Source organism: Lontra canadensis, unplaced genomic scaffold (assembly GCF_010015895.1).
Source record: "Lontra canadensis isolate GAN:19392208 unplaced genomic scaffold, GSC_riverotter_1.0 scaffold850, whole genome shotgun sequence".
NCBI classification, from domain to species: domain Eukaryota; kingdom Metazoa; phylum Chordata; class Mammalia; order Carnivora; family Mustelidae; genus Lontra; species Lontra canadensis.
The window spans coordinates 5,712-18,560 of NW_022631834.1; the positions used below are offsets into that span (position 1 = coordinate 5,712).

General features: G+C 46.3%; 1 pseudogene; it reads left to right on the plus strand.

Moving 5' to 3' along the window:
* Positions 1–8,218: 8,218 nt before the first annotated feature.
* Positions 8,219–11,825, plus strand: LOC116863288 (annotated as a pseudogene).
* Positions 11,826–12,849: the final 1,024 nt, after the last annotated feature.

Below are 12,849 nucleotides of genomic sequence, written 5' to 3' on the forward strand. Positions count from 1 at the left end.
AAGAAGAGTCCCATGAGAATCTGGGAATCCAGGAAAGATAAATGGGTGATTGTGTCTCTAGCTAAAGACACTCTGGGGGATTATAATTTCTAAACTTAAGAAATGTTTTTAGATTTATTTATTCATTCAAGACTATGGAATGGACTCCTAGGAAGTTCTGGGCAGTCTCCAAGATGGATTCTACCTCAGGAGTTATTTTTTTTCTTTTCTTTTTTTTTAAAGATTTTATTTATTATTTATTTGACAGACAGAGATCACAAGTAGGCAGAGAGGCAGGCAGAGAGAGAGGAGGAAGCAGGGTCCCCACTGAGCAGAGAGCCCGATGCAGGGCTCAATCCCACCTGGGATCATGACCTGAGCTGAAGGCAGTGGCTTTAACCCACTAAGCCACCCAGGCACCCTACCTCAGGAGTTCTGACTCCCATCCTCCCTACTCCTATTGAGTTCCCACATTGGACACAATGGCTGTTTCATGGAAATTCCCCAGGGCAACACTGGACCAGCAAGTATCTTCATGGTGTGCCCCCAGGCCATCTGATGTGGCTGAGGGGCCATGAACAATTCTGAGCCCAAACCAAGGTTTTGGGTATGCTGTCTTATTTGCACAAAAATAGCAGTGCCTGGATCAGGCCTTCACTGTAACAACTGAGCTGGCTTAGTGAGGACCTTGCCCAGGACACTAGCCCCATGACACTGTGAGGGTACTTGGAGTCCACAGTTAAGTCATGCAATGCAACAAGTGATTCTACATCAGGATAGATGATGCAAGGTACAGTTTCACAGCAAACATGACAAAAAACATTTAAAGGACAGAATAGTATATAGTTAAACATACTATATACTATGGCAGTGATGGGAAAAGTGAACGATGGGGTCATACAGGGGAATAGGAGTTCCAAGAAGCAGGCTGGAGTTGTCATGGGGTGGGGGTGGGATGTCTTGTGGAGGGAGGGACCAGGAGACTTGTCACGGGTTGTAACAGTGCAGCATCAAGCTGTGTGCTCTGCCTCACCCACGAACCCCAGGGGCATTAGGGGCATTCTACCTCCAGAGGATCTACAGAAATGCAAATTGGCATGAGCAGTGCCTTCGTGGTATGCCTTCTTGGTTCCTGGGTATAGCCCTTTTTCTGCTTCTGGAGGTTGTTGATTCCCCTTTTGTTTTCCTCTGAGCTGCACTATTTTATGCGGATTCAGTGCTGCTAGTTGACACAAATTTTTCCTGAAAAGAAGTGGAATAGAAGTCATTCTTGTTTCCTAAGTAGACCTGAATATATTCAATAGTAATAGCCTTTTCCCAGGCCCCTGGGCCTTTATCTGCTCGCCAATTCCGAGATTTTTGGAAAACATCTTCTACTTTTTACAGGTTGAAAGAATTAGTTTGGTTTTTAAAAAAATTCAACAAAGTCACACTTTTCATAAGCTATAAAATGATCTGTAAACATTGAATGAACAAGATTTGACAGGATGAACGAAGAATTGGCTTTGTAGTGGGGTTTGCACCAATGTTTACTCACTGTTGCCCCCGTGTGGCCACTCTCTAGATAGCATGTGGCCCAAAGTGTTTGAACTTAACCAGATTCAAGGGAGAATAAGACAGAAGAAGGTTGGTCCCTGAATTCCTTAGCTCCTAGAAACCATCCTCTAATTTATGAGCAATATTCTAAATTGAGCATATCTTAGCTAGATATTAGGGTTACGTTCAGGGTCAAGTTGCATACATTAACTATGGACAGCTTTTTGTATATCACTCTTACATGCCTCAGGTGTTTCTAAAAAATAAAATGGGAGAGGATATAGTCACCAAAGCACTGAGCATATTACCTGTCCCAGGAAATAGGTAACTAAACATAATTATTGTTTCATCTTAGCTGAGGACCAGGAGCTGGTCCTACAGGTACTTGGCAGATAGCATTGGTGGCCAGCTGCCCATCTCCCCCTTGCCCCATCCCCAACACCCACACCCAGCTCAGTACATCCTCTGCTATGCTCAAGGACAGCAAACAGATGGACCAGGTACAAGTGTGACTCCCTCCTGTCAGGCTTGGCTTGCTTTTGACAGGTAGAGAAGTGGGCCAGCTCATATACCCATGCCCTGTTCTTTTTGTTCCTTTCTATCTTCCTCCCCCTTCTGTCACCCTGGTCCTGAACCTTTAGCTCCTGTGAGAACTTGAGTTTGCAGATTTCTGTTGACATTTTGAAGTGTAGATCTGTGTTGCCTTTGTTCCCTGTCCTTGGGTCAGAGATGAAGGTGGGAAAAGTCATTATACTCTGAAAGCAACAAAAAGAAATATCAAGTGTGCTCTGCTCCTGGCACCTCAGACTTGAAAGCAATGGGAAATGACGTACTTTATAGTACATAGTACATAGGCCTCAGGAATCCCCCTGCATTTCTCTGTAGGCCTTGAGCTTCCCATGAGATGTTTGTCTGTGGTTGAATTCCATGTAGGTATTGTTTGGCTCAGTATGTCCCCATTCCCTGGTGGATATATCTTGTGGGTTATATTCCACGCAAATGATCATCTTGTTCAGACCAAGACCACGAGCACATTCAGGGTTCTCCTGAGTTAGTGGAGGATCTAGCATGTGTGGGCTTCAGGATGAGTTCAATTCAGCCCTCAGCAATGTTATGGAACACGTGTACTACTGTCTGGAGTGCACAACGGAAGGGTGTGTGTGTGTGTGTGTGTGTGTGTGTGTGTGTGTGTAGGGGGTTGGGATAATAGCTCTGGCCAAGCTGCATCTCCAACTTATCTAGGTTCAAGAAGGTGTGGGGAATCCGTGGTGTTTCACCGTCCATCATTTTGCAGATGAAGAATATGCCTTTTGCATGGAGCAAGGCAAGGCTTGTTCCAAGTGTTCTCTAGTTGGTATGGAAGTTGGAGAAAGCAGCACCCTCCATCTGCTAGGAGAGGCGTGAGAGGCTGAGTGCTCTCAAGAAGGTGTCTGGCTTTCCCAGGACTCACTGTGAGCCTTCACATGGAACTAACAAGGACAGTTCACGGTTTTGTTCTGAGGATGGAGTATTGGAAGAATGCAGTGTCCTGTATAATCCTGGGCAGGGGATAGAACTGGAGTCCACTGTAGGGTTACTTCGTGGGAGAGGTGGTGATCTGCAGCATCTGCTTCATGAAATGTCTGTCCTTTATTGAGTTCTAGGTGTGGTTTCTGTGACTTTGTCCTAATGGCTGGGATTTCCAAGGAGTGGGATTTTTCTGGCTTCACTGTAAGAGTTGGTCCACTGGGAGTGGGCAAGTCCTATTCTGCTGCTGAGAAGCGTGTCTCTAGCGGTCGGAGTGTGTATTACAAGCCTAGAGGTCAATGGTGAGGTGGTTACAGTGGTCAGCAGGCTATTGCTATTGGTGATTTTTATAGGTGAATTCCATAGGATGAGACGTTAGATCTTATGGTCAAGGATCCTCATTAAGTGCCCATAAAGAAAAAGGGTGCTTTTTCTGAGTTTCATATTTGATATCTTTTTATTACTTCTCATAGCCCTCCTTGTATCTGGTATTCCAATGTGCAGTGCATTACAACATTGACTGCATTTTACCCGTGTGTTGATGAGGATTCAAGAAAGGAAAATGTTGGTAGTGCTTCCACAAATTGTACACTGGAACAGCCAAATAATAAAATTTTATTTTTGACACAAAGTAGGAAGTATCCTGCTGTGATTCTTAGTTTAAAGCAGGGGAGGGGGCCCTCTTTCAGTACTGGTAATAAGTACAATAGGCCTTCTCAGGGAACATTATTAGATTCTATTGGAAACTTGGTCTTTGTTATTGTGGAGGAATCAGGAGTCAGCCGATTACTTATCTCCTGTTTCATTTTCCATGAACATTTCCATTATATTTGGTTTCACACCTCTACCATTGTGAAATCATCCCAAGTTTGGCACCAGCTCACCCTTTTCTGCCACCCCTTCTGGGTGACTGGAGACTCCAGGGCCAGAATGCTGTCAGTAGGGAGTTACTGGGATCCTACATTCCAAACCAGCTCCCGACACCCAGACAAAATACATTTCAGATTTAGAAACTTCAGATAGAAATTTTATGTCCATGATGGCAACTGAAGAAAATGTGTCATCTCTGAACCTAACCTTAACCCCTAACTTTAACAGAATCCTAACCTGACCTTAAAGCCCAAACTGGAACCCTGAATCCCAAAACTGAAATTGAACCCGAAGCCTGGACTCTGAACCTAAACCCGGATCTGGGCCCTGAACCATGAACACAAACCCTAAACCAGAACTCTGAGTCATTAATGCTGAACCCAAATCCTGTCATGAACCAACACCCCAAGTTTGACCTTGAACTTTATCCCATAAGCCCTGAGTCTTAAACCCTAAATCATAAACCTAAAGCCCTAGAGTCTAACTCCGTTCTCTTGTTCCTCAGTCTAAATCCTCACCCTCACCCTAAACCCAAACCCTGGTTTAGAACTCTGACTGAAACCTGAACCTGAACCCAAATTCAAACGCTTCACCACATTTTGTTTATGCTTTCACCATTGATGGATATTTGCAGTTTCTACCTTTTGGTTCTTGTGAACACTGTTTAGGTTGGGGGCTAGCGTTAGGGTCTTGGATTGGGGTTCAGGGCCAGGCTTGAGAATTAGGTGAGGTCAGAGTGTGGGTCTACATCAGGGCCAGGGTCATATTAGGTGCCACCATTTGGGTCAGGGACTGTTTTCCTTCCAAATTGTTTCCAGTTCATTGTTCCTTAGCTATTTTTGGAGAAGTTGGGGGATATTGGGCTCCATGCAGCTTGAATTTCCAGAATGAAATGGCTTCAGCTGGACCCTGGGAGGGAACAGGTGCTTCCATGGAAGGGTGAGCTCACCTAGTCCTGCACTGCCTCCACCCCCTGCAGAAGGCACAAGACCCCAGCTCCTGCCCTGAGCCTGGCCTGTGCAGGCACAGCTGGGACAGGAGCCTGGCCTCAGGACCCGCTATGTAGACTTCTGGAGGTCGTGGGGCCACTCCCATGCTGATTGGACAAGCTGGGGAGGATGTGGTCCACATCCACACCCACAGGACCCGCTGTGGAGGACGTGGGGCTATATCCACACTGATGGCAATCTAGCCCCCTCAGGACTGGCTGTTGGAGAAGAAGGTGAGGAGAAGCCACCTGAGCCGGGAGTGGCAAGGGGGTGTGTGGTCCAGGACCCCATGGAGGAAGGGCACACTGTGTAGACACTGGGGCTTCCGTGGTTTTGTGTGTGGTGACATGGCCTCCTGCGGTGCTATGTGCGGGGCTGTGTGGTCTCCCCTTTCTGGGCTCCGGTGCACTTTTGGGGTCCCGTATCTGTGTTTGTGCCCATGTAGATTCAGTTCTTGGGGCTCCTCAGTCTGCAGTTAGGGAGCAGCCACCCGCCTTGGTGCTCGTGCTCCCCCCGCCTCGGCCCTATAGGGTTCTTCCCGTGTCCACAGCCACTTCAGGGTTGGTCCGGAGTCTGGAGGTTTGGGAACGACAGTGTGGACTCTGTAGGTGGTATTTTCCCAGTGTTGGTTCTTCACTGAGAACAGAGTGTCTTCCCATCTCCATGTGTCTCCCTCCCTGTCTGTCATCAATGTCTCATGGCTGTCAGAGAACAGGTCTGTCACCTCCTTGGTTCAGGGGACTCGTAGGTATCTTGTTCTTTTGGATACAGTAGTAAATGAGATTGTTCTCTGTAGTTCTCTTTCTGATGGTTCCTTCCAAGCATGTGGAAATGCAATTGATTTGTGTATATTGATTTTGTTCCTTGCAAGTTTCTTGAATTTATTAGTTCTGTTCACCTTAAACTCAAATGGCCAGTTATTTGACCCCCAAAATGGGTTTATTTGGGAAGAGCAGAGAATGGCAATCTGGGATGAGCAAGCTATGGGCACATCACAGACAAGTGCAAGAAACAAAGGAGAGAAACATTATTTCATGGAGAAGGAGGAAGCAGTTGGGAGGGTTGCTTGGAAGGAACATCCACTGGATAAAGGCAGGGGTTTGGGGTGATGGAGGATTCTCAGTGGCCAAGCTGCAGGGATGGTGGGTTTCTTGTAGGAGATGAACCCTCAAGCTTCCTGTGGGGCATGGAATGGATGAGTCTTTCCCATGGGGAATTGTAATGTGGGGTCTGTAATGGGAACTGAGTGGCAGTGCCCCCTTCCAGCCTCCCCTTCTGGCGTCCCCAGTCCACTTTACTGAGGCTTCCCTTCATGCTTTTTCACAGTTCTAACCAAGTTGTGCTGGAGCATTGTGGAGAATTAGAGTTCCAAATCTCACTGCTTCTACTGCACCCAAGACTTGGGGCCCCCGATTTAAACCTCCCACCAGTTTCTTGCTAACATGTGGCCTTCTCCAAGGGCGAGTGGCCTCTCCACAGTAGGTGAACTGGATCTGGGGAGGGGGGCTTGGCTTCTGTCCCAAAGTCTGATGTCCTCTCTACTTCTGTGACATGGCGCTAATGTGGATGTTTGGAAATGTCATTTACTCTGCAGTGATTTCAAGTCTTCAGTAAGTTGTCACAGCAGCACAAATACACTTTATCTCCACACTCAGTCTCCCCAGCTATCATTTCTTTTCCACATTTGCCACTTCACATGGGCTACTTTGGTGCATTTTACCCCATACTGGGACACTGTCCTGTGGAACCACCATGTAACCCCAAGTGAGGAAATCATGACGGTTTCCACATGTGAACCCAGACCACAGGCCCACTTAAGCTGTCACCACCTGCCCGACGGTCTGAAATGTCTTCTCTATTTGGATCCAGTTTTCTTCTTCTGGAACTTCTAGGACTTTCCCTTATTTGTGTAACCTTGATGGATTTAAGGAGCACAGACAGCTCTAGTCTGAGTGGTATTTCTTTTCTTTTCTTTCTTTTTTTCCTGAGTGGTATTTCTGTATGGCTAATGTCACCGGGGCTATTTTCAGTGTCCTTCCATGTTGTGACATATGTCAGTCCTTCCTTCACTTTTTCATGGTGACTTAACATAAGAACATTGCCCCTTAAAACATTTCAGTAACCCAATTCCCTGACCTTAGCTGAGTTCCCACAGTTGTACACTACTCTCCAGAAATTTTTCATTCTCCCCAAGGGAGACCGTATGCTTGAAACACCAACTCCCCTTTGCCCTTTCCCCTTGGCTCCTGCAGCCACATACAAAGTTGTGCGTCTGGACACTTCATATAAGTGGGATCATACAGTATCTGTCCTTTCATGACTGGCTGATTTCACTCAGCGTGGTAACTTCCAGCTTCAATCCATGTTGTAGCCTGTGTCAGAACTCCCTTCATTTTTAAGGCTGAATCATGTTCCATCGTGTGTATACCACATTTTGTTTATCCATTCATCTGTCAGTGGACACTTGGGTGGCTTCCACCTTTTGGCTGATGTGAGAAATGCTGCTCTGAATAAGGGAACTTCTACTTTCAATTTTTGGGGCTATAGGCTGCAGGAAATTCTTTTTTTAATATTTTGAGGATCTACCATATTTTTTTCCACAAATGAACCATTTTACTTCATTCCTTCATAGGGCAGAATAAGATTGCCATTTATGGATCTCATTTTGTTTATCTCATTTTGTTTATCCTTTTTTGTTTGTTTGTTTATCCTTTTCCTCATTTTGTTCATCCTTTTCCCCATGGATGGACATTTGCATAGTTTCTGGGTTTTGCCTATTGTGAACACTGCTGCTTTGAATATTCCTGTACATTTTTGTTTGTTTGAACCAGTGTTTTCAATTTTGGGGATATATATCTAGGAGTACAATTGTTGAACCATATGGTAATTCTACTTTGACCTATTTGAGTAAATGCCTAACTATTTTATACGTAGACTGCACCATTTTTCACAAGCGAGGTTTAAGGGTTTCAGTTTCTCAACATACTTTTTTATTTTTATTCTTCTTGATCAGAGTTATTCTACTTGTGTAAAAGGACATCTAACTGGTTTAAATCTTCATTTCCATAAAGTCTAATGATGTTTAATATCTATTTATTATGCTATTCACCATTTGTATGATTTCTCTGAAGAAGGGTCTAACCAAGTCCTTCATCCATTTTAAAAATGTGGTTGTCGTTTTGTTGAGGAGTTGTAAAAGGTCTTTACATATTCTGGACAACAGACTCTTATTAGATAAATAATGTACAAATATTTCCTTCCATTCTGAGGGCTGTCTTTTCACTTTCTGGATAGTATCTTCTGATGTACAAAAATGTTTAATTTTTTTTTTTTACATTTCTTTTTTAAAAGTGAGTGAGAGAGAGTGTGTGAGTCAACAGGGGCAGAGGGAAAAGGAAAGAGTATCTTAAGCAGGCCCCAAAATAAGTGTGGAGCCTGGGGTGGGGCTCGATCTCATGACCCTGAGATCATGATCTGAGCCAAAATGAAGAGTCAGACAGTTAACCAACTGAGCCAACCAGGCGCCCAGGACAGATTTTTAATTTTGAGATATTATTTTACCTATTTTTTCTTTCCCTTATGTGTTGGTGTCAGATCTAAAAGCATCGCTACATCCAAGGTTATGAAGATTTATCCCCATTTGTTTCTTTTAGAGTTTATAATTTTACCTCTTACATTTAAGCCTTTAACTTATTTTGAGTTAATGTATATATGGTGTGACATAAGGGTCCAGTTCCATTCCTCTGTACATGGATAACCAATTGTCCAGCACCCTTTGTTGAAAAGACCATTCTGTCCCCCCAGTGTAATGTTGACTACCCTTGTCAAAATTCAGAGGACCATAGATGAAGGGGTTTATTTCTGGGCTCTCAGTTAAATCCCACTGATCTGTATGCATACTTAAAAAAATTTATTTTGTTTATTTAAATTTTTTAAAAAAATTTAAATCCAATTAATTAACATATATTATTTGTTTCAGGGTGTATGCATACTTTTATGACTGTATCACAATGTTTTATTTACTGTTGCTTTGTATTAATATTTGAACTTTGGAAATATGATCTTTCACCTTTGATTTTCTTTTTCAAGATGGTGTTGGCTATCTTGTGGTCCATTAAAATTCCATATGACTGTTAAGATTAGCTTGTGCATTTCTTCCTAAAGTCTTTGTGAAATTTCTTGGGAACACATTGAATTTCCACATTGCATTGTGTACTGTTGCCAGCTTATCAATAGTATGTCTTTTCATCACCATGAGGTATCCTCAGATTTATTTACATTTCCCTTACTTTCAGCAATGTTTTGTAATTTTCAGTGTATAAGACTTAACACCTTGGTTACATCTATTCCTAAGTATTTTGCCAATGTTGATGTTCCCTAAAATGGAATTATTTTCTTAAATTCCTTTTTGGATGATTCATTGCTAATGTATACAAATAAGAGAGATTTTTGTGTATTGATATTTTGTCCTATAAGTTCGAGGAATTAGAGAACTGGTTGTATCATTTTTTTGTTGATTCTTTAGGAAGCTCTCTATATAAGATGATGCCATCTCTGGTCTCTGAATAGACCTAGTTCTACTGTTTCCTTTCACATGTGGATTCCTTATTTCTTACCTTACTGTTCTGGGTAGAACTTTCACTACAATATTGAGCAAGGAGTGAAAGCCAGCATCATGGACTTGGTTGTGATTTCAGAGGAGAGCTGTCAGTCCTCAAAATTGAGCATAGTGTTTGATTAGGGTTAGGGTGGGGTTCAGGTTAGGGATTAGGGTTAGGGTCTCCCTGTCCTATGCTGTACAGAGCCCATTCTTCTCTGGTAACCAGAGTGATCTTTCCAGAGCATAACCTTTGAGACTCTCTGTGATCCACTCCCTAGCTGCCTGTCCTCTCCAGCCTCACCTCTCCCACCATATCCCCCCAACCGTGTGGGCCTCCCAGGTGCATGGTTGTCCCCCATGAGCCTCAGGCCTGATGCCAAGCCTTTATATTTTCTCTGCCCTCTGCCAGGAGTGCTCTTCTCTCCCCCTGTTTCATGTCTGGCTTGTTCCCCCATTGGCTGGACCTGAACTTGCCCCTGGTGACCTGACTCATGTCTGCTGGGTGTGTGGTCTTGTCCCCTATTTAAATGTAGTGCCCACCTTCCTTGTGTGAGTGATTTACTAACCTGCTAGGTGTAGTAGAGGGAGAGGGAAGTGGCCTTAGTGTCTGTGTGAAGAAATCAGTCTCAGGGTGCCTGGGTGGTTCAGTCATTAAGCATCTGGCTTCGGCTCAGGTCATGATCCCAGGGACCTGGGGTCGAACCCTGCCATGTCCTGCTCCCTCCTCAGTGGGGAGCATGCTTCTCCCTCTCCCACTCCCCCTGCTTGCATTCCCTCTCTAGCTGTCTCTCTCTCTGTCAAATAAGTAAATAAATAAAACCTAAAAAAAAAAAGTCTCAGAGGGGCTCATCACCATTGCTGACAGTGGGGGACCTGCTGTCACCATAGGTAGTCCCCTCAAAGAGACAAGACTTCCAACTTCTTGGGCCCGGGGAGATGTTGAGACCTGGACCTGGAAGCTTACACTCCTGGATTCATGGCTGGGGCCTAAGCAAGCCCCCTCTTCTTCCAGTGGTCCTCTTTCCCCTTCCCTGCCCATGAGCTGGACCTGATTCCAGGTCCTCGACCTGGGGAAGGTCGAGGGTGACTGCTCCTAGGAATAGTAGTGGTTGACTAATGGACCTTGTCAGCAAGAGGCCCAGTAGCCTTCAAGGGAGGACCCTATAGGGCATGGGGACAGCTCTATGGGGGCCAATGATAGCTCACTCAAAGCAAAGTGGGGCAGGAGGCCAGCCCTGCTGATTCCCATCTGTAGGCCATAGAAAAGAGGGCTGTGCCCAAAGGTGCTCCACTCCTGGCAGGTGGGGACAGGACTTGCAGAGGGTTGGCCAGGTGAGGGTACCTGCAGGGTTTGCCTGGGAGCTCAGCACAGGGGGAGTGTTCCTGGCTCCAGCATGTTGACCGTGGTGTTTGTTTTCCACCTCTGAAGCCTCAGGCTCCCCTTTGTATGATAGGGTGCTAATGGCCCCCATTTCTGGGAGCAGAAGCTAGGGTGGCCCCACAAGCAGACTTGCTTGGGACAGGCTGGGAGAGTGGCTATTGCTTAAGGCAGCCCAGGGCCTGCCCCCCTGAAGAAGGTATACACATCCATGGCCCCCAGCTCTGGGATCCTGTTGCCATCCTCTGACATCACCCTTCTCCCACCTTGTTCCTTGTCCCTGTAGATAGGAGCTGTTTCTGTAGAGGGCAGAGAAGCCCATCATGGTGGGACACAGGGTCACCTACTAGGTCATCACCAACCAGTGGGCTGCCGGGCCCATGTGCCCACCTGGGAGATGGTGGTGGAGGCTGGTGGTCCTTGAGGTCCCCAGTACCTGCACTGGCAGGATATGTGTATGGAGTGCATGGTGATGGTCAGCCGCTTCTGTGAACAGTCCTTCCTCTGTGAGGTGGATGACCTGGTGTGTGTGGATGTGGACATAAAGTTCTGCGATCATGTGGGCATGGAGATCCTGTCTCCCTTCTTTGGCACCCTGCACCCCAGTTTCTACTGGGTGGCCCGTGAAGACCTCAGCTACCAGCACCAGCCACAGTCCCAGGTCCACATCCCTAGGGACAAGGGCAATGTTTACTACATGGGGACTTTTTTGGGGGGTTTGGTTGTGAAGTTTCACTGATTGGCTTTGGCCTGTCACCAGGTGATGGGGGTTAACCTACACAATGGGACCACAGTTGTGTAGCACTTAAACAAAAGCCACTTGAACAGATACCTGCTGGACCACAAGCCCACCAACGTGTTATCCCCAGAGGACCTGTGGGACCCGTGGCTGCCCTCCTCCCGCTTCATGAAGAAGCTGAGATTCATGGCTATGCCCAAGAATCACCAGGATAACCAGGACTCATGAGGGGTTGTCCCAGGAGGACCTGTGGTACCCATGGCTGCTGGGCTGTCCCCTGGAGGACCTATAGGACCCATAGTGGCTGGACTGCCCTCCCTCACCCCTTCACGAGGAGGCTGAGATTTGGGTCATGCCCAAGAAGCAGCAGAACATCTGGGACTCGTGAGGGCTGTCCCGGGAGGACCTGTGGGACCTGCAGCTCCTGGGCTGACCCTGGAGGACCTGTGGGACCCATGGTGTCTGGGTTACCACCCCCCCCCCATGAAGAGGCTGAGATTCAGGCCATGTCCAAGAATCACCAGGACATCCAGGACTCATGAGGGACTGGCCCCATTTCCATCAGGGTGTGCTGTCCTGAGGAGAGCTGTCAGAGCAGATTCCTACTTCTGTCCCCTCAAGGGAGACTGTGAGCCCAGCACTGCCCAAATGGGCATGTCCAGGGCCTCCAACTGCACCTGCACGCAGGAGGCCTGTCTGGGGACACAAGTTCCTCTCTTTGTGGTCATTACATTTTGATAACTTCTGGGTCATTTGCAGCTGTGAACAGCTCCAGTTTTATGTTGGATGTTTTTCTGTGTTAATGCTGAGCAACCACCTTTAAATAGAACACTCAAGGGAGAAAGTTTTCTTCCTGGTTCTAGACAGACATTGCCTGGTGGGACTGGGAGTGGCCCTGCAGCAGCTGTGGAGCTAGGATGGCCTCTGGTTGGGTCTTCCCTCCCAGTCACTGCACCTTGCCATGGCCATGAGGCTTCAATGTCAAGGGTGCACTGAGCCGCCTCTCAGACCTCCAGTCCCCTGACTGCCAGAGGCCATGGTTGTGGCCACTAGCTCAGCCTCCATGGAGCACAGAGCCCTTTGGGTTGTTGGTTTCTGCTTTGGTTTTATTTTTTAATTTAATTTAATTTTTAAAATTTAAATTCATTAGCCAACATACGGTACATCAGTAGATTTTAAATGTAGTGTTCGGTGATTCATTAGTTGCCTGTAACACCCAGTGCTCATCACAACATGTGCCCTCCTTAATACC